Source organism: Panthera uncia, chromosome A2, assembly GCF_023721935.1.
Source record: "Panthera uncia isolate 11264 chromosome A2, Puncia_PCG_1.0, whole genome shotgun sequence".
NCBI lineage: Eukaryota > Metazoa > Chordata > Mammalia > Carnivora > Felidae > Panthera > Panthera uncia.
The window spans coordinates 88,246,567-88,269,354 of record NC_064816.1 but is presented as its reverse complement, the minus strand read 5'-3'; the positions used below and the strand labels follow the sequence as shown (position 1 = coordinate 88,269,354).

Here is a 22,788-nt window from a genome sequence, read left to right as displayed (position 1 = left end):
CTTCTAATGGTTGGCCTAGGCAGCTCTAGCTAGATAAGCTCATTTCTAAGTCAACTCTCATCCTCCAAGAGGCCAGCCCTGGCTCCTTTAGGTGGCAGCCTCAAGTTCTAAATGCTGCAAGCAAACAAGCCCCAGCAAGCAAGCACTTTTCAAGCTTCTTATTGGGTCATATTTGCTAATCTCCTAATGGCCAAAGCAAATTCACATGACTACCTAGATTCAAGGTTAGGGGAATGGATTCCACTTTTTGATGGGAGATCTGCAATGTTGTATGGCAGGAAGGAGGATGATTTGTGGTTATTTTTCAAATTACTACCACCAGCAGCCACACTGAGAGGTGGGAATTTAATCCAGCATACAATTTCTGAATTAATCTATGCTTCAGAATTAATTCATCCCACCCAAGGAAGGGAGGAGGAGCCTGGGGTATTTATACACCAATCCCCACTGGTCACTGGAAGCCCACTGCAGGGTTACTAACACTCCAGTTCCAGCTGCCTGCACCAGACCAGCTAGATTAGCTCACTGATCCAGATACTGGCAGTCATGACTCTTCTGTCACACCCAGAAACAAGCCCTCAAGATAAAATGAGACCATGTCTGTGAATGCTATACACAGCATGTATTTACCATTCAAAGTGATTCAAAGCATCCAAGGCTAATAGTTTCAATCAGTTTGTAATTCTAGTTCTGCTCTGTGTGAGGTTTCTGTTGCTGTTGTTGTTTGAATTCCTGAGACAGTTAAATGCCTGACAAGTGGCATGTAATAGCCCTCATCTGATTTCTGAGGAAAACAATGGCATAGTTGCTCTATGAGAGCAAGAGAGAGAGACAAGCAGTTCTGATTTCAGTAGATTCAAGCTTTTCTCAATGACTTCTTGGTAAGCAATGAACTGCCCATTGCACACAGACACCCACTTACAATACCTACGTCCACACCCACACATACACACATAAACTAATATACTTACACATATACACCTAAAAAATGTTTCATGAAGCAACACTCATTGTGATATTCTCTACTTTCTTTTATCTCAGTTTATTAAAATGTTGGTAATAATATGTCACTGATTTTGCCATCATTAATGGGTCATGACCTCATGTCTGAAAAAATACTATATGACCAATCCTTTCAATGAGATAATTACGTGGGAAAAATATGTGCTCTTCCCATTTCTGGCCACTCTTCAGCCCAGTCCCGTCCTGTAGAACTGGGATAAGCTCTCCTTAGTACAAAGGGAAACAGAGACTCTTTACAGACTTTCCCTACTAGATCAGACTACCGCATCTCTAGCCCTGTCATCAGCTACTCATTCTTCTCAGCACGCTTCTGAACATGCAGGATGTGGGAGATGAATGCTTCTGCCTGGGAAAATAAAGACAACTCTATGACCTAAAGTTCTTCTGCCTAATGTGGACGTGGGAGACATGAGGTTGTAGCAAGGAGAGGTCATCAAACTTCTGGAGAGCTGTGAAGAGCCTCTTTCCAGCCCTAGAATAGAAATTATGACCGCTGACCTATCATCCAATTTGTGACCAAAGCGGCACACAGTACAGCATCTGATCTAATCCTTGACAATTAAACACATGACAAGATTTTAGAAATGGAAATTCTGTGGGGACAAGGTCAGGTTGAGTTTATTTTTAGATAAATGGTGCTTATCTCCAACCACAAAATCACATGAAACACAGTCCACTTGCTTTTTCAAAAATCTCTTTCCACCTGTGCCAACTGCACTTCACTTTTAGTCATGATTCACTTTTTTTTTTTTTACTTTATTTATTTAGAGAAAGAGAGAGCACATGTGCACTCATGAGTGGAGGAGGGGCAGAGAGCAAGGGGGAAAGAGAATCCCAAGCAGGCTCCATACTCTCAGCGCAGAGCCCAACACGGGGCTCAAACTCATGAACCCAAACCAGGAGATCATAACCTGAGCCGAAATGAAGAGGCAGACACTTCACTGACTGAGCCACCCAGGTGCCCCAAAGTACTTCTACTCCTTGATTTTTACACTTGGTAGGTTGAACTAGAGGTGTGAGAATTTCACCTCACAGAACAATATTAAATAAGAGTTCTAGACAAAGGTGGTGGCGATTTTGATAGTATGGCAATGTGAATGTACTTAATGCCACTAACCTGTACACTTAAAAATTATTAAGATGGTAAATTTTATGCTATATGTGTATTTTACCATGAATATAAAATAATTTTCTTTTAAGTATTACATAGAAGTTTTTGAATTCAGGTTACATATTTAGACCCTCCTCCTACCTCACCCCCTCATTACTAAAAAAAAAAAAAAAGAAAGAAAGAAAGAAAGAAAAAAACACAAGCAAGTGTTACATTTTATAGTTTGTTAGTCAAGAAATATTTAGTTAGCTATTTAAATCTTTAAACCTAAATGTCATCCGTCACCACTTGCTAATGTCTGTGGTTTTGGGGGATAACCAGAGGAAACGGAAATACCCCTCTTGATATCTTATTCACCCAAAAGTTTCCACACATCCAAACACCCCATCCCTGAAAAAGTTCTTCATAATAAACATGTCTCCAAAAATAGACTGATATTTTTACTGATGCCAGAATTGACACATTAACTTAATCTTTGTGTTCAGGAACCTACTGACTCACTCAAATTGAGCAGTCAAAAGTAATAAAAATATATTCAAAGAATTATATAAATACGCTATTCCAAAAAATATGAAAGATGGAGGACTTGTTTAAAGCTTGTGCTTGACTACACCTTGAAAATTCAAGAAAGCAAGGACATTTTACTTGGATGTCTCTAGTAAATGAGGCCTTGGAGAAAACCAAGGGAGCAGTTCGTTGAGCATGTGTTTCTCATTGACCTGGGGAGATATCCGTCAGCATCTTTAACAAAAGAAAACTGTGAATAAGTATGGTCTCTTACTGTTGAATTTTGATGGCCTTAGAAGCCACTCAAGCTTCACCTTCCTGGTTAATGTATCATCAGAACCTATTTCTAGTCATTTTGTGGATAGCTTTGTTGTAGCTTTCAATTACCATACTATATACGCTTCTCTCTCTTGCCCACCTTATTACCCAAACCAAACACTCTACTTCCTAAGAACGAACTTATTTCATGTAATACTCATTTTTAAAATCCTTTACATTAGCCTTTTATCACAGCGCTTGAATGATGCATGTAACATCTCTGTCCTAATTCTAATCCTGAAATCGACCTTATTCAAACCTAATGGCATAATAGTACTTTCATGCCCTGCCCCACCCCTCCTAATTTTCCAAAATAATTGATTACATAGGAAATATAGTATGATTGAAGTCATGAAGAAACACTTAAATTTTAAAGCTAACTATGCAAATGCCTATTTTTCAATAAACAGTTCTGCTTAAGTTAAAAGCATTAAGTAAAGAATATTTTGTGGCATTGTCCTAATCCAGAACTAAAAGGAAGTTCTAAACATAAACAGCAAGTCAAACTTTCTGATCAAAAGTTCTGTTGTTCTGTTCTATTCTATTCTGTAGTACACAACCACTGTACTACAAAGAGTTGAAGAGAGTCACATGTACCTAGAATTTCAGGAACAAACAATACAAACAGCCCTGACAAGATCATTTTCGGGTAACTACCAATGACCAAATTACATCAACAAGAAAGATTTTTTAATTGCTTAAAGAGATTCTGAAATTAACATAATGGTCAAAAGATGAAGATGTATACGTGCATGCCTTGCTTAGTGTAAACCTCTTTGTAAATAAGGAAATCTCAACCTTGTAGCCTCGAATTCCTAAATCTATAAACAAGAAAGTGTAGCTCACCCAAATGTAACTGGCATTTTATTTGCATTAAACAAAGAACTATCAAATAGCAAAGAAGGGTGAAATGATAGCAAATGCATTTCATACACAGACCAACTCACATTCCTTTAATCTTTGGATACTCCTCCTCCTGAAACCTTTTCGGCCCACATCCAGGAAGCCCTTTCAAATGACTCCTGTATATCAAACTCTTATTATCACAATCTACTTGGCTTAATCTATGACTTCTAAGAACTGTTACTTTTTCAACTCCCAAACCTAACTGTACTACTAACATTTCCTACCACCCAATTCAAAAAGAAGAAATGGCATCAGGAAAGTAAAAAGAGGAAGGAAAAAGGGGGGAAATGTGAGGAATCAAGAAAAAAAAACAAGTAAAATCATGATTATAATAGGGCAAAATACCTCATTCCATTATTTTCCTTTTCTCCAGCTTACTAAATTCAGTAGAAAACTTTTCTAGTAATAATAGCTGATGTTTGCAGAGCAGCTATTATGAGCTGAGCATTGCTCTAAGCACCTTACAAGTATTATCTCACTTAATACTCACAAGTCAATGAGGTAGGTATGATTAAAATTCCATTTTACAGACAAAAACTCTGAGACCCAGAGACCCAGGTCACAGAGCTAGTAAGTACCAGATCCAGGATTCAACCCAAGCAAAACTACTTCTGGAGACCATATTTTTACCCAGTTCTGTGTAAGAGAACCTGTTACTGCATCCACTTGTGAGTTCCATTGTGACACTACAAACTCAGGGGGGAGGAGATCCTAGTAATTTGTTCCTTCAGTAAACATTTATCATGGGGGCCCCTGGGTGGCTCAGTCAGTTAAGCGTCTGACTGCTTCAGCTCAGATCATGATCTCATGGTTCTCGTAGGTTCGAGGCCCATGGTCAGGTTCTCTGCTGTCAGCACAGAGCCTGTTTCAGATACTCTATCCCCCCCTCTCTCTCCCCCACTCATGTGCACTCTTTCTCTCTCAAAAATGAATTAAAAAAATAAAAAATAAAAACATTTATCATGAACAGACTCTAGTTTCAGCTTCTTGAAGGGAATACAAAAATGAACAAATCTTATTTCCAGCCTTAGATAAACTCAGTCTAGTGGAGGATATGTTATTACAACACAATGAAAACAGTGCTTATAGAGCTCCATCCAAACTGCTACTGGGGATATGGAGTGGAATGACTAACTTTGTGGAGAATGTCAGGGGGATATCAAAGAGAGGTGATATACAATCTAAGTTTTTCAAAGGACAAATAGAAGTTTCCAGAAATAGGATAGAAGAAGTAAGTAGGAACCAATGTTTTCAATAATAATGAAGACTCATTTTTTAATAAAAAAATTTTTTTGATGCATACACATACACAGGGTTTAGTCCTCCTCGTTAGTGTAGTGGTGAGTCTCCCCGCCTGTCACATACACAGGGTTTAAGCCAAGTCCACAGAAGACATAAAAATAAATTACAATTTCTCCTTTCAATAACTAGATCACCTAGAAGGGAGGTAACACACAAATGAATATTTTAAGGCCATATATATAATGCTGTAAGACATCTAGGATATGCCCTTTAGATGACCTAAGAACTTCTTAGAATGAATCTAAGGAATTCTAGGAAACTAATGCCTATTCTGCTTCTATAAGCCTGAGTTCAGGAATGTAGTTGGATCAGCTGAACTATCCTCAAGGACCCAAGGGTAAAGGATGAGAACTGAATGTACTGCTTCAATCACATTTTGCACTCTCTAATTTTGAGATTGATGACCTGGACCAAGTAAGGACATATCTGTACATACCCAGACTAGACAATGTGCAGGCCTCCTCCAGCCTTAAGCATAACACTGGGCATGGAAAGGGACAAGTTATACTTCTAGAAAGACTTACAATCTGCACTCACAATGGTGTAATCCCTGGTTAGAGGGGGTTACTAGGAAGCTTGTATCTTTGTACTGGATGCTGCTACTGACCTTACCACCATTACCCTAACTCCACTTTGTACTTACTGCATTCCTAAGATAAGTAAAGCATGTCTGATTTACTCAAAGAGAGAGGGATGAAGTAGAAGCACAAAGAGAATCAAGGAACAGACACAAAAAGAGTACCCAGTGGTTTTGCCACCCTTTGAGACCTTACTGTACCTTTGAGACCTATCTGTACTCTTAGTGCTGTATTCCATTTCCTTCCATCTAACTTGAGTTGGTTTCCATTACTTAAAACCAGGGTCTTAAATAGTAATATTGCAGAATCTGCAGAAGGCCAATTAATATTATCCCATTCACTAGGATACAGTGGCCAAAAGAAAGAGAAGGAAGGAAGAGAAAAAAGGAGAATAGAAAGAAGGCAGGGAGACAGGAAGGGAGGGATGGAGGGAAAGGAAGAGAAGGGAAGAAGAGAGAGAGAAGAAAAACCTCCCATTCTGCTCCCCAATAGGAAAGGGAGTAGATTCACAGCCTGAGTTTTGAAGATAAGTGCATGTGCATAAGAACAATGAATTTGGTGGATAAAACAAACAAAAATTCCCAGACTAATCCTAACAGTGCTTTGGGAAAATGACCTGGTGAATGGGTTTAGGGGTGGTGGATGGAAGCAGGGGGGAAAGATAAGAGATATCATTTGGGAATTGAGAATTAACCTTAAGAAGGAAAGGACTGTACAAATCGAACAGACAAGAGGAATGCAATTATGTGTCATTCCCAAGTTAATTCAGGAAAAAATGGTATGAAAAATGCTGAGAAAGAAGACTGGACAACACTTAGCAACCAATAGCTGTGTGGGATAATGGAGGAAAGGAGGAGTCAAAGGTAACTGTCCCAAGTCTGGGGGCTGGGTGGCTACAAGAATAAGACCAGTGAGTCCATCACAAATCAGGAGGAGCGATGGTTTAAGAGGCCGGAGATCATGCGTATGGGAGGTACCTGCCTGGCACTTTCAAATGACTCACCCAGTGGGGGTGTCCACCAGTCCAGGAGAAAGACAATACAGTGTCTACAGATATGGGGGTTGGTCTTCTGGGCTGACAGTTGACATGAGCTCACTTAGGTAGAGCTTTACAGAGAGAGAGAGAAGGACCAGTAAGGCCTGGGGGAGGAGTGACATCTGGGGATGGACAGATGTGGGCAATAGGACTACAAAACCCCAGAGAAATCAAAGGAAATCAGGAACTCACAGTGCCAGTGATACTAAGAAAGAAGACAGTGTTCAGGAGGCGGCAGTCCACAGTTTAAAACAGCTCGGAGAGGTCAGAAAAAAAATTGAGAATTTGAGACTAGCCATCAAAATTCACATTAAAAAGTCACTGAGCACTTTTCAGTGGCTTGATGAGAGAGAATATCAAATGACAAAGGTCCCAGGAGTAAGTAGTTACGAGCAAGTGAGAACTCTTCCAAGGGTGTTTGGAGATGAAGAGAAGCAGACAAGAGAGGCTTGATCATGTGTTGTCTTTTTTCTCTTGTTTCTGTTTGGATGGTGGCTTTGGACTATTGGTTGTCAATGTTTTGAATAACGAACACCTAATTGTAGGTAATGGGGAAAGGACCAGTGACCCCAGACATTAAAAATGCATGAAAGGGAGTAAAATTGGTAGAAATAAGATAGTGGAAGGGAAAAACAGCACCAGTGTTCCTGAAGAGAAAAGTCTGATTTGGAGAGGGAGATTGTTAAGTGAGGTCTTCCATTCTCTGTAAAGTCACAGGAGAGGCCTACCAAGAGAGATGGAGATGCTAGCACGTGAAATCACAGTTCAAAACACAGGCCCTGCAGCCAGTCAGCACGTAACAAACATTTGTTGAATGAATAAATGATTCTCCTACTCCAATATGTATGTGTGAATATAGACATAGATTTTTTTTTTTTGAGTGACAGAGAGGGAGCAAGTGAGTGAGGAGCAGAGAGAGAGAGAGAGAGAGAAGTGGGGGTCACTCAAAGTGGGGCTTTTTACCTGAAGCGGACCTCATGCTCACCCAAAGCGGGGCTCGAGCTCAGCAGATGGGGGACTTGAACTCATAAACCATAAGATCATGACCTGAGCCAAAGTCAGATGCTTAACTGACTGAGCCACCCAGACTCCCTGTTGCTGATGGTTTTCGAAAATTAGTTCCGAAAAAAGAGAGCATTCTATAACCAATAACCCTAAAGAGAGCCAAAAATAACAATAAGTTCCACTTGCCTTGAACATCAGAGAAGAGGTATGCAATTATGTGTCATGCCCACGTTAATTCAGCCACACCTATACACTCAGAAGCCGTAGCATCAGCAGAATAATTTTCCATGATGAAAGGCAAAGTAGTATAAACAGCATTTTCATTTCCATAAAGAAAACTCCATGACACCCTTTCCATATGACCTGCCTCTAATGTCCCTGTTTTCTCATAAATGACTTCATGTCTTCCAGCACAAACATTCTGAGGGTAGCATGCACCCCATCTCCAGTTACAAGCCAAATAAGGAAGGTCAGTATATGACCAAGGCAGAGTAAAGATGATCACGCATTCAGAATCAATATCAAGAGCTGCAGACGACTAATGATAATAAAACCCTCCGCAGAAAACTAACAAGACGTGTTCAATGTGGCCGCCAAAAAAGCTGGTACACAAGATGTAGATGTAAATAAAATGTAAAGTAACTAAAGAGAACAAGGGCTTGGTCATTTTTGGAAAACTGGAGTGTTACTTACTGCTATTTGTCTATGCCCTTGAAAGGAAATGTGCTAAACAACCCAGGTTTCCAGAAGCAAATGATTTAATGGCCTCAGACCTTGGTCGTCTTTCTTTCTAAGAGCTAATGCAAGGGTTCTTAAAATTTTCTGTGCCATTGACCTCTTTGGCAGGCTACGGAAGCCTATGGACCCCTTCTCAGAATAAAACTGATAAAGGCATAAAATAAAATAAGTTTACCAAAGCAACTGAAATTGAATTACAATTGAGTTTCATTTTGTGTTTAATAAAAATAGAAAATTTTTGCTGTGAACCTGAATTCACAGACTCCAGGTTAAAAACCCTTGGTTGTCCCTTTTATGAATAGAACTAACGTAATTGGCATTCACCTACTGTGATTACTAACTAAATAAACACAAGCTTTGGCCTTCTAGAACTATTAAGACTTCAGCAAGTGATCAGAGAGCAAGGACCTAGAACTGTGACTGCAGCAAGCACAGGAAAGATTCAAGTTCATGGATGCAGAGAATCTCTGATACACTCTGACAAAATTCACATCACCACTACCCTGGCTCCCGGAAGGGCCCTGAAGAAGGATGAGTGAAGTGTTCCTTCAGTTATTCCAGCCTAACATGATTCACTCTCTGTGTCCTGAAAACCTATAACGTGCAAATGACAATCTTAAACTGTCTAAGATCATGTTGCTAAGTATGTTTCTCTCTGTATTATTTTGATTAAAATTCTCTCAGAAAGAAGGTATATTTCATCAAAATTCTAAGTTAGGCATTGTTCATTGAAATATTGCTAAATACGTGACAATTACAATTTTTATAATAATACACATGAGATACTTAAAAAGAAAAACCACAGGAGCACAGATTTTTTAATATACTCGGGTGGTTGATTGTTGTTGGTATTGGGTTGTCTTTATTGCAAAGGTTGGGAGAAACCACCTTTTACCCAGGTATACAGTGAAAGTGGGCATTTGACGATGTATGAGACAGGAAATAACCATAAAGGAAGCAATAATCAGCAATAGGTAAGGATCTTCTTGGCATTGCTCAAGCCATGAACTTGTTATTTCCCCACTAAAACCAAGTGTTTTAATTTCCTACAGGTGCCATAACAGGTTACCTCAGGACTGGTGGCATAAAATAACAGAAATTTATTATCTCACAGTTCCAGACAGCAGAAGTTGAAAATCAAGGTGTTAGCAGGGTCGGTTCCCTCTGGAAGCTCTGAGGAGGAATCTGTTCCAGGCATTTCTTCCCGCAACCCTCAGCATCCCTTCACTTGGGTGTGCATAACATCTCTTTTCTTCGGTCTGCTTCTGTCTTCACCTGGCCTTCTTTCTGTGTCTCAAGTCTTTCTCTTATAAGGACACAATTTATTGGATTTAGAGCTCACCCTAAATCCAGGACGATCTCATCTCAAGATCCTTAACTAACTACATTGGCAAAGACCCTACTTCCAAATAAGTTCACATTCACAGGTATTCACAGGGCTGGGGACTGGAATATATCTTTTAGGGGAACAGAATTCAACTTACTACACCAAAGAACCTTAAAATTCCAGACATGCTAGCTACAGAGGCTTTTGGTAAAAGATGATAGGAGGCAATGCAAAGTATAAAGCATTTTTTCTTATACACAGTATCAGTAGATACTTCTATATTTTTTTTAAAAAATGCATATCATAAATTCTTAGCACTGCAGATCTGTGCAATAAACACAGGGAGTATATGTAGCTACAGAACTGAAATAGAGTTGGTGCAGACTGTGTAGTTGAAACAGAAAGTTAAGATATTTTAGGGACTTAACTTTGAGAAATTATAGACACATACCAGAAACTCCCGGTGATCATCTCTGAAATGAGCTGTGCCCAGGCCAGTCCGGGAAGGTGTGGGCTAGTGTAGGATGTAAAAACAGGATGAAGACAGATGTCTCCTTAGTCACTGCTGCCTAAGGGTATTCCTAGTTCTTTAAGGAAATAGGCTGAGTATCACCCAACCCATGTTGGAGCTATGACTGAATTGTTTAAGATATGCTGTCTATATTTGTTCTTAAATTACCACTTTGTGAGTTTTCAAAAATGTATAGTTCATCTAGTGGTATGTGGCCAACTCTACTAAATTAAGGCTTTTGTGTTTACATAAAGTCCTAAATAAGTGGGGAAGAAGACACTTAATGTAGTACAAAGAAAAATGGTATCAGAACTGGGAAGACCAACTGATACTTGCATTCAGAAAGGGGATTCTGCTTGATGCCCAAATATGAATATTCTTATTTGGATCCAACACCCTTAATATATCCTAAGACTTTGAAAGCTAGGTGCCAAGGTATGGTGATATGGCCTTTATCCAAGTAATCCAACTTCATGAATATTTTCCATATCTTCAAAATAGAAAGAATATTGTCACCTAAAAACTAGAAGTATGCAAAGGTATAAATATTTTATAAATTTGTTCATTTTATTTAATGATATTATACAGTCATTTATAGATGTACAATCCTTAGACTTACTAAACATATTACTCCTGTCTTTTCCGAAAGGACCCCGTCTTATTCTTCTTTGGTATCTCTCACAACACCTAGCACAGTTCCTGGGGTGTAGTGTATCCAAGATCAGTGGTGGCTACAAGATTGCCTGATACTTTATGCTAAATGGTTGTTCCTTCTTATGGAAATGACGACCAGCAAATGTGATGATCTGAAGGGATTTAGGTTAGATAAACACTGCTCAACATTTTCCCCACTGAGGCAACAATGAAATCTAGGTTGGGAAATACCTAAGTGTGCGGGCATGTTCTGTGCCTCAGTTTCCTCATTTGTTGTACTTGCTTCAGAGGGCTGTTGTGAGGCTTAAACAAATGTTTGAAAAGTGTCCAGAAAAATGTCTGGCACATAGAAAGTTCTATATAAGCATTTTTATTAGCAGTGGTGTTCATATTATTGTTTTTCACTAGCCTTCCAGAACTGGATTTGTTTGAAGGAGAAAACACAATAATACATCTTTTATCAGCATTGCTGGGGAACAATTTCTTCCAAATTATTGTAATTACTACCTTTAAGTAGTCAATCAGTCAATCCATCAGTCAGTATTAAGCACCTATTGAATGCCAGTGACTGTTCTCTGACAATACAGAACACGGTAATGAAGAGGCGGTTCCTGGACTCCAATAAGCTTACCCTCCAGTGGGAACAGAAATACATAAACACATCAGTAAGAAGCTAGGCACTCTCAGACACTATGTACCATGAGGGAAATAAAATTATGTAATGTGACATACGGTGCCTACCTGAAAGGTGGTAGATGGGAGAGCTAATCTGAGCTAAGAGGGTCGTTAAAGGCAACAAGATGAGAAGCTGAGCTGAGAACAGAATAATGAGGCAGTCACTTGTAGATCTGAGCAAAGTCCTTTCTTTCCAAGCAAAGGCAGCAGTAGCTACAATATGCAAACATCCTGTAGCGGAAACAAATACGCAAGGTTAGGACAGGAAGACATTACTTGAATGCTATCTGACATAATCCAGGGCACAGGGATGAACCAAAAACTGGGACAAGGAAGAAGATAATTGGAGGAGTGGTCTTTTTGAAGGTACTTCCGGGTGACATCCAGAGTATACCTGGACAAAACGGCCTCAGGGGCACATTGGCAGAATGTATAAGTATGAATATGGGGGGGCTCTTAGAATTAGTGGTAGGAAAATGAGATCATGGTAACATCACAGCATGTGATTGAGTGGGGAAGGGAAGAAGAGGTTTAAGGAGTCATTTCAGAGAGTGAGACATTGAATCTACTTGGCAGACACAGCAGGATGGCACTTAGTGTGGTATGCCTTTGCCACGTGTGCTCATGGTTTTGAAATGACTGTAGTCAGCATGACTGTGATTTTCCCCAGCAACAGTTACCTGCTTTGAGTGGAGGTGCAAAGTAGGCAGTTAGCTAGGGGAAACCGAGGTTGAGATTTTGCCAGATAAGGAAAATGGACAAAGAGATGGCCAAGGGAATCAAAAAGCATTTGTGAGCAAAGGGTCGCGGGAGTAGGTGGAATCTCGGCAAGGTAAAAGAAATGAAAAGACAGGGGGAGCAGGAGCAACTGAGGAGTATAAGAGTAAGCAAGAGCAGAGGTCTAGATGAGGTCAGAAACCAGCAAGAGTGGGACAGACAGGGTGAGTGGGCTGGATGGACAGAGGTAATGATGAGAAAATCAGAGTGAAAATGGAAGTGTGGCAATTATTAGTTATGAAAAGGTGGATGCAGGTGACTGTGAGTGGTTTCTCAGGAGGGAGGGTGGGTCAGTATTAAAAACTCACTTCATGACAACCATTTTGGATAGAAATTCCATTAAAATGGTTTTTATACCATTCCTTGTATTATGGAAGCACACTAAACATAATTTTTCTTGTCATAACAGGGCTATCAATATAAAGATTAATATATTATAACATATATAGTAATTCCTTCAGCATATCCTGATTGTTTTGCTCCTATAATAAAGTATCCCAGTCATATTTTGAGTCTTGGGTCTGCTTTTTAGAGTTTTCCTGTCTCTTCCTTTTCCCCTTCCAAGTAGAGTGGTCTAAAAACTGGTCTTAGACTTAACTAAAATGTCTTAATGGCACTACATTTGAAGTCCATGAACTTGACTGAATCTGTTTGGGTTCCCTTAGCGTCCTTAACTGGGCTTCCTTCCCTCCCTCTGGTCAAATGAGGATTTATTCTTTGAAGAGGAGAAGGGGGCACCAGGATCGACAGACACCACCCTCCCCTCCAAAAATAATAAACTTTTATTTCTAGCAAGTGGATTTTGACAAGATTTGATAAACTTCTTTTCTCTACATAAATTTCTAGTGTTTAATTAAAATATTTCTCTTGCTTATGAATGGTATTCTTAATGAATGGCCATTAAGTTATGAATGGCCCTGGATTTAAGTTCAAAATCAAAACAGTTCTGATCTAAAGTATTAAGTAATTCACATTTGAATGACATAAAAAATTATAACCTACCTCCCCACTGCTTCCAAGTATTCTTTCCCTTGTGGCTTTCCTTGTGTGTAAAATCTATTATGTAATCACTGCCTTACCAAATGCAAGAAAGCATAAATTAAGAATATTCCCAAATAGTCACTAGTCCCACCAAACCAGATTATCTATCTAAAGAGGATCAGTAGAATAAGCCATTTATTTTGTTTTTCTCCACCTCCTCTTTTTTAATGATTTCAAATATTTTTTACTTACACCATTTGAAAGCCATCTGTCCACATCTCTTTTCCCTGCAATGGTTATATAAAAACAAAGGTGACATTTCTGAGGAATCAAAACTCTTTCAATGGCTCCTGTACAGTCCTAAAATGTGAAGAGGGTAGTCTTCCCTCCCTTTCCTATAATGAATGCTGGACACCCTTCCATGGCCTGTTTACAAGTGCTAATTGCTGGGACTGTGCAATGTCTCACTACCAAGACACTTTCAGAAAAAAAGACCCAAGAATTCCATCACATTTTCACAAAATGCTATTGCAGACTTAGGAGATACGGAGCTGGGAGAGAAGTAATTAAATGAAAAGGTTATAGCTGCAAAAGAAGTCTGAAAAAAAGCAGAACCCTGGGAATAGCAGGAGAGAAGTAGCCAGAGGCACTGGCCTTTTCTGAACGAGTTTAGCACAAAAATGTTTGGCCATCAGTAGAGGCAGTTAATTGAGCATTCCACTTCCACTGGTGAAGAGTGGATTTAACCACATCAATACAGTGTTTACATGAATGGTTTCAAAGATCTTAAATTTCTACATATCTCTCTTAGGGGTTGCTACCAGTCCATCATTGTTCCTTCGAAACATATATTCACTTATTCATTCAACAATATTTACTGAGACCCTGCTACGTGGTACCAACCACCATTCCAGGTGCTACATACACAGCAGATTGCAAATGACACAAAAATGCTTTGTTCCCGTGGCTCCTGCAATCTAGGGGAAGACAAACAATAAACACAGTAAATCATTCCATTACAGTGTGATAGAAACTAATGAGTGCTATGGAAACAAAGCAGAGAAAGGGGGGAACAAGTAAAGGAAGCTAGGCATGTACCGATATAATTTTAAATAGACCTGCCTTGACTGTTCTTTCTGAATGATCTCTAAGTTGCACCGTTAAGTGAGAAAAGCAAGAAGTAGAATGTGACTAGTAGTCTGCCGCTTGGATTTTTTAAGACTAAATATACAGGCTTTTATTTGCATAGTTTGTCTGTGAAAGGAACCCAATAAATCATCAACATGGTTGCTTCTGGACAGGAGAACTCGATGTCTGGGGGGAAATGCTTTCTAATGTTACTGCTTTCATATCTTGAATTTTGCACCTGTGCATCAACCTTTCAAATATTTTAATTTAATCCTTTAACATGAAGTTTTACATAACCTAAAATAATCTATAGTAGTGAAATCAACTGTTTGGCAAGTAATCTATAAATATAAAATAAATCAACTATATTTGGCATTCCCTTACCAGCATGATAAAGAAAGCTTTATAGTTATCTTTAAGGCAATTCCAAGGAAGAAAAATAACTCTTAGCAAGTAATTGATCTTTATAAATAGTCAAAAGTAGAAAAAAATGGGCTAATGTTTTCATTATTCTTGTCCTTTTCCAACAATGATCTGCTTTATACTAATCTCATTGCAAAGTCTCTTTGAACAGGACAATGGATTAAGCTACATTCACTTTTTTCTTCTTTTCTTTCTTTCTTTCTTTCTTTCTTTCTTTCTTTCTTTCTTTCTTTCTTTTTTTCTTTTTTGGTCTCCTCTTCAGTATGTGACAATTTAGCTAACCTCCCTTTCCTGGAACCAGGCACAGGCTGGCTGTACTAGAATCACCTTTACCAATAATATTTCTAGTACTAACAGGAACCACCACCCACTGTGGAAACAGCTCTCCCAGCACCTTGACAACCAGCTCCTTTACCAGGAGGCTGAGGTAAAACTTATTTTCAGCTTTTGAATTACAAAAAGAACATCTCTATTGACTTATCAAAAAATGTATCATTTATCAAAACATTAACTTGACTTAGATATTTCCTCCATCTCTTCAAACTTTGAAGATGTTCTTTGATAACATCATAGCCAAGTGACCTCATCCGAGACCAGCAGGTATGGCCTGGACCAAGTCCAGATTTCTCTTGGGGACGGTCAGTCCATAGTCCTGCCAAATTACCACAGACCTTGTGACTCAGAGAGTCAGAGATGCAGATAAATACAACAGGGATTCCTCCCCCATTTCCCAATCCCAGAAGTAGCTGCCCTTTACCTCGAGTCAGTGACTTTTTAAAGTGCTATTCACTCATTCTCACACACTCAACTCTTCTACTTTCACCTTTTCTTAAATTTCTAGTGACAGAGCCAGGGTCCTCAGGGCATGTCTTATTTTTAAATTCTTTATTGTTATTCCTGACATCATTGCCTAGCCCAGTCTCCATGATTGCCAGTGTCTGGCATATTTTCCCATCAGTGGTTTGGTTTTTTTGTTTTGTTTTGTTTTGTTTTTTTGGTAACAGGTGGGTGGCAAAATGTTGTTTGGTTTTGCTTCCTGCTTTGTGTTGGCAGGAATCCTAGAAATTGGTATATAGTAAGTAAATTCAGGCCATGGACCCGGTTTGAACCCTTTGTCATTTCGCATTTCATGGAGGAGAAAAGGTGGTTCTATTAGCTCACCTCCCAGGAGAGTAGGAAAGAAGTAGAAAAGAAGTTGGCTGGGAAAAGAAATTAAACTTCCACATCTACCGAGAAGTAGCCGAGAAACTTCAGCCACACAGGTTATTTACTCAAGCCCCAGATTTGCTACAAGAAAATTCAGGAAGTTTGTTTTTCCCCCAAACAATAAATGGCATCCGAATCCCAGTGGTGTGATGAAGCCACCTTAGCGGGCAGAATGGAGAAGCAAGACTGAGCAGGTGCCCTTCCCATCCTACCGTATCCCATATCGTTATGCAGGATGGTACAAATAGCACACAATTATTCACACACGTAACTAAAAAGCCCAGGGTGTATAATCCTCTTCAGGTGTAGAGTTCCAACAGATTCAGAAATAGATCCCTCTCACCTCTTTGCTCTCCTTTCCCTTGACGGGCTTCTTTCTCGGGCTCACTCTCTCCTCTAACAGGTTCACCTGAGGTCCAGGAAAGATTCCTATTAGCCCAGCCTAGCTCACGTGTCATCATGGAACTAATCACTGTGAACGAGACTGTGTGCTTTGACTGGCCAGGCCTATGTCACGGGTCTATTCCAAAAACCAACTCTCCCCCCATCCCCACTCAGTGTTGTCACTTCCACCTGGACCACAGGGACTGAGACCTGTGCTAGGGTGTTTCCCAAAGGAAAATGAAGATGTGGTTAGCACAAAGAAAAATGGATTCTGCAAAGGCTAGGACAAGAGGAGGTCAGTGAGGCACCAAAGAGCCTAATTTAAGGAACACTCATTTTCTGGTTCACAAGGATCCATTTTAAGAGTGGATAGAGTGAACCCCGCCTCAAATTTTGTGCCCCTAGGCTCCTCACTCACCTCACCCCAGTCCCGACCCTGGATACTGGGCAAGCAAAAGACAAAATACTCATTATACCCATATTCAAAATTATCTCCCAAAGTGCCTGAAATCCAACCCCCCTCATTAGAGATTTATTTCTTTGGATAAGCCAGACATCTCTAGGATCCTTCAGTTTTGTTTTGTTTTTCAAAAACAGCTAGAGGGCAAATCTGGCGTGAAGAGATTCCCATATATGTGCTAATGATAGACTATCATGTCAGTCACCTCCAGAGCCAGCACCCCATGATAATGTGTGACGCACTGTAAGAAGAGGTTTCTGGGAAGAGGGAGGAGTGGTCAAGACCCAAGACTGCAAAGAAAATAAGCCCCAAAGAGGAGAGAAATGACATAGAAAAGGAGACACAAGCTATTAAAGGCATACTTTCATTCAGTCATTAAGTAATAGCTCCAGGCCTACTTCATCAATTGTCCTAAATTCTGCTACATGGAGAGATTGAGACAGCAGGCTGGACCAGGAGGAAGTGGCAGGAAAGACTTAGGGCGTGATAAATGTGGAAATCTCTAAACAGGAATGCTATGGTGTGTGCAACATCTGGGAAGGCTTATCCGGAGTTCTGATGATAAGCTTTCAGGAGAAGGATGAATTCTGCCAACGGCAAAGCCTTGGTCTTCAGGCTGCTGGTATCTTTGAAAGTTTAATTTTCCCTACAGCAGGGGTTTAAGGAAAGACTGGGAGAGTTAGGAATTTTGTGTCCCTCCTAGGACCCAGGGAAAAATCAATCTTTAAACTACAAGATAAATAAGTCGAGTACCTCTTAAGTTTAGTACTAATAAAGACAATTTCTTCTATCCTTCATATTTCAGTAATTTAATCTTCCCTTTCTGGGACTCTAGTTGCCTTTGGCAAAGAAAAGAGCTTACATAACTGAAATATATCTGCCTTTCATAAAAATCAGGTTTAAAATTTTTTTGTCCACCTGAAAATAAGTATAAATAGCAATGATTCTATTATTAGTTGGAGACTGCATTTGGGATATGATTATCCATATGTCAATTCATCATGGATCCAAACACCACCCAGAAACCAGAATGACCTTGTCCACAGACCCAGCAACATGCTGGTGGCAGATATGTTACCCTGGTGTCAATGGTGGGTGCTTAGATGCCAGCAGCCTTGGAATGTGATACCTCACTCCCGTTTATAGAGCAGACTTGTGCATAAAATGGCTTCCTTGGGATGTTCCCCCAGGGAAAGAATGTGATGGCTAGAATGTTTGGTGCCCTCCACAACTGTATTTTCATAGTAATTATTTTCTTTATATTCCATTTGACGACTAACAAATCAGCATTACAGTTGTAAGTATCAGGGTCAGTGTGCAAAGAATCAAGTTTCCGTGCTTAAAGCCAGATGCTAGACCAGGGGCAGGTCACTAAAACCATGCTGATTAACCATGAGGCCTCTAAGGAACACACCAGGAGGCCTTCTTTCCTAGCTGCACACCTTTCTCTCACTCTGTCAGTCTTCAAACTGGGGAAACTGATGCTATAAAATCAATTAATACTTTCTTAAGCTCTCCCTTGCCCAAAGAAACTATCAGATGAACCTCTGACATAGATTTATCAATGAGTGCACTAAATATCGAGTACCTATTATAAGCAAGCACTGTTTTAGGTGTGGTGGAGAATCCCAGGCTGAAAACAATAGGGTGTCAACCCCGGGAGCTTGCAGTCCAGGAGAGGAGATGTAGACACAGTAACTCTCTTACGAGGCAAACCATCCTAACTGCTGTATTGGAAGCATAAACTACCCTGTATGGAGAAAGAAAAGTTGTATTGCAACCAGAGGCTCAGAGAAGACTTCTTGGAAGACATGGGGTGAGAGCTAACACCACAAGATACTCTGCGGAGAGCTGCAATCCAGGCAAAGGAAGGGTTGGCTCCAAAGTGCTGGGAACAGGCCTCCATGTGGCTGAACATCTGGATCTTGACAAGTATGCCATGGAACTTAAGACCAGATGGCTTGGCAAGAGACAGATTAGGAGATTTTAGGTTCTAAACTGCAGAGTTTGAGCGGTGCTTTGCCCCATAGGTTACCATGATTAATTAAATCTTAAACCCCCATAGCTGTAGTTTCTGAGCTCCTCCTATATAGGAAGACATATCAATCCCATTTGCATATATATAATTATGCAATATATATTATTGTATATTATTATGTAATATTATCTAGCTATAGATCAACAATAAGGCATCCACATCATCATCCCTCTTTCTTTCAGCTTCTTTTGAACGACTTAATCTACCTAAATGAAAACCTCCTAATTCAAGATCAAGTTATGAGCCCCATGAGAACCCAAGGCTTCCAGACAGAGGGGAAAGAGGTCACCTTTTACTCTGAATTGAGACAAAATGGCAGCAAGAGAAATGCCTCGAAGCCTAGACCAGGTGGTGTTTTCCCAGCTACTCAGAGTTGTCTGGCTCCTTCGGGAGAGGGATCCTCCTCAGCCTCCCTAAATTTCAATCTGCCTGGAATGCAGATTCCACGGGCTCTGGGGAAAACCCTTGAAAACCCCGCAGGCTGATACCAGCAGCAACATCTGCAGCAACGGCCACAGTGGCAGCACAGGAAGTTCTGGTTCTTCCAGTTGCCCGGGATTCCCAGTTTGAACGCTTCCTGGAAACGCTTTCTTCACCGCTTATCTTGCGAAATCTAGCGGGCCCTCCCTCCTCTCTCTGGCCTCTTATACGAGCGAGAGGCGCCACCCGCAGCCCGGAGCTGTGAGCTGACCCCCGGCGCTCCCTGCTGCAGCTGCGCCTGACCGTGGCCGCCTCGCCTCAAAAGCACTTGCTAGCAGGTGGGTCCCTGTAGCCCGCTACTGCCCCGTACTTTTCGCCGCGCGGCTCCCCTCCCTTATCTGCTTCAGCCCACCTCGAGCCCCTACTTCCAGGACCCTACTCTCCAGCCCGAAAGCACCTGGAAGAAGGTGCTGGCAAAGTCCGCTCCGCGCCCCCCTTATCCCCGCGCCCCTCTCCAAGACGGGCCATCCAAGGGTGTCCCGCGATGAGTTAAGCAATTCAGCAAGCATCTATTTTCCTGGAGTTTTATCGCCCATCTCTACCCCAGGGTGCAGAGAAACCCGAAGACTTAGGGTTTATATTCCTCTATCTTAACTTCTGGATGAGAGCGGTTTTGTGGCGCTCACCAGGAAGGGCGCCTGGAAGAATGTGGCTTTGGCAATCTCCGCAGTCTCAGATCTTCACCAAGAGCTGAAATGTGTGCCGAGATCTGCAACCACTTCCGTCCTTGATCTCGATTTAAACTCCCTCTTTTGTAATTTAGCGATTGCTTTTCCAGAGAAATACTGTTGGAAAAAGTAATTTATTGTGAAGAATAAATAAATCTCTGTTTGCCAGTTTGTCCAGAGGCAGCTAGAAGGTAGTTCCCCTCCCTCCCTGGATGGTAATTTAGGAACTTTTTAAAAAGATGACTGGTGTCATGAAGGGGAGCTGGACGGAGAATAAGGGAGGGAGGTTGGAGAATTCTATTCCCAGTTCTAACTAGAAGCTCACCACCTCAGCCTCATTTTCCACATATGTAAAATAAAAGGCTCTTGGACCAGATGATCGACAGGGTCCAACACTTTACCAAGGTGAAAATCAATGACTAAAGATGCTTGCTGGTTTGAAATATGTAGAAAATCTCATTAATGCAGTAAGTATAACCAAGGAATTACTTTCTTCATACTAATGCAAGTTTCAGTGTTGTAGGGAAACTACCCAGTTTTGGAGTGTCTCTTCCCACACAAGTATCTTAGACTTCTAACACATTTATCATTCAGAGAATACTCTCAGCTTTCAAAACCATTCTTCAGCCTTGCTCTGTGAGAATGTCCTATTCCCTATAAATGGCAGTCATATAAATGTCACTCACATGAAAGAACATTTTTTCTGATTCAGTAGGTGTAATTTTATGAAATGGCACATTTATTTGAAGCAGTAACTTTTTTGAGATATGGCCTTTTGCAAGGCCCCGAGTTTTTCAGAATGCTGTGATTTAGCACAGAATGAAATTCTGCCTGCATGCATTCTACCTGCGTGGCAAACATTGCCAACCCAGAAAACCTATTTATCAGGCTTTGGGGTTGTAAAGTAAATGGTACATGTGTATAGAGAAATTGGGTCAGAGCACTTTCTCCATTGGCAACATTTATGGCTCTGCAGAAGTTCACAGAGCAACTTCATGTTCAGAAACCGATGTGTACAAGACCTGACCCCTAACTCGAAAACAATTTCCAGACTTCTGTCTTGCTTCAGCTTACTAACGGTTGTTAGAAGTAACCAAATAAAAGTTTATAAGCCTGTTAATAAGTTGAAAACCCTGGGCCTTGAGCCTTGTTCTGAACAGTTTTAAGAAAAATAGATTCATTTGTCGTAGAATTTCAAAATTGAAGAAACCCTGGGCACTCTGCATTTCACGATCTCCTGAAGGACCACCCCTACATCATTCCACCATTGTTAATGCCGTTATTAAAAGGACATAGATTCTCCTTTTAAAATCTCCCAAGTAGCTGATTCTGCGGTCACCCTTGGAAACACAGTCCAGTGTTTCGTGATCCTCACCATCTGGTTCTTTTTATAAGTCACTTAGATCTGTCGTCAACTGCTATTTAAAAATCATTTCCTTTTAAAATCTTAAGAAGGCTAAAAAGCTACTGGCAAATAGATGTACATAATCACCCTTCAAACTTGAAGACTTGCTAGGGTACCTTTTTGGTAGTTTCCCCTGAGTTGTCCTCTGAGAAGGAGGCCATTTGCTAAGTCTCTGCACCCACATCTACCTATAATTCTTACTGTTAAGATTCTACACAGGCTACGAATAATGTGGTTTTCTGGGTGGGAGCATTTTTTTGAAGTTACATTTATGCCATAAATAACAGAAATAAGATTTACAAAGACAAGAGCTCTGAAGCCACCTGTTTGTTTCTGTTCTTTGTAAGCCCAAAGAGAATGGGTCATTAGTCAATTATGAAGACTTACTGAGCAGTTCTGCATGATGTGTTAAGCCTACTTGAGACATTTTGAATGACTTTTCAAAATGATTTGAATTAACACTTGTTCTTTTGTTGAGAAGAAATCAGTCCTGGAAGGAACAAAGACGATAAATAACTAAAGGATAATTAATGCTTAAAACAATGCATGATGAGAAAACTTATTTGGCCTATATACATAAACAGTTTGTTTTTCCAAAACCATTAAGGAAAAGAGAACAAAGGATGCTTGTACTTTATGGAGATCATCTTTCCGAAATATACCACTACAAAAAGAATACACTCTTCTACTAGAAGAACTATTTCCATTCTAACTAGGCAGGACATTGACATCCTAATCCAAATCCTTCTCCACAATGTTCTAGAAGAGTTTATTAAACCATGTGAGAGAGATCTTACCACATTGTACTTTGACAATCACATATTTCTGATAAGTTATTTTGAGAGAAATATGTTTCTTTTAAATGTAGATCGTATGAGCAGTTCTAATGTCAGGCTGAAGCAAAGTTCAATTTTCATCTTAAAAGGAAAAAAGTGTGTGCGAAGGGTAATTTTGAAAAGTTAGGACCTATAATTCTGAATAAAAAGAAACCTAAGAGGTAACAATATAACTACATAGTAGACCTCTTAGAGGGTTATTAGAACCCAAACTAGGTAGTCTCTTTTGCCTCAGTTCCAAATACTGGGGGGGGGGGGGGGGGGGGGGGGGGGGGGGCAGAAAAAAAGGGGGGGGGCCGCCCGGGGGGCCT

General features: G+C 40.3%; 1 protein-coding gene across 2 annotated transcripts in view; it reads left to right on the top strand.

The window, feature by feature from the left end:
• The first annotated feature begins 19,739 nt into the window (after nt 1-19,739).
• The window catches only part of STEAP4 (STEAP4 metalloreductase), a 24,740-nt gene continuing 21,691 nt past the window's right edge, over nt 19,740-22,788 (top strand). For both annotated transcript variants that reach the window (XM_049641405.1, XM_049641404.1), the window contains exon 1: nt 19,740-19,846. The gene's annotated coding sequence lies outside the window, so the exon portion shown is untranslated. The remainder of the gene's footprint in view (nt 19,847-22,788) is intronic.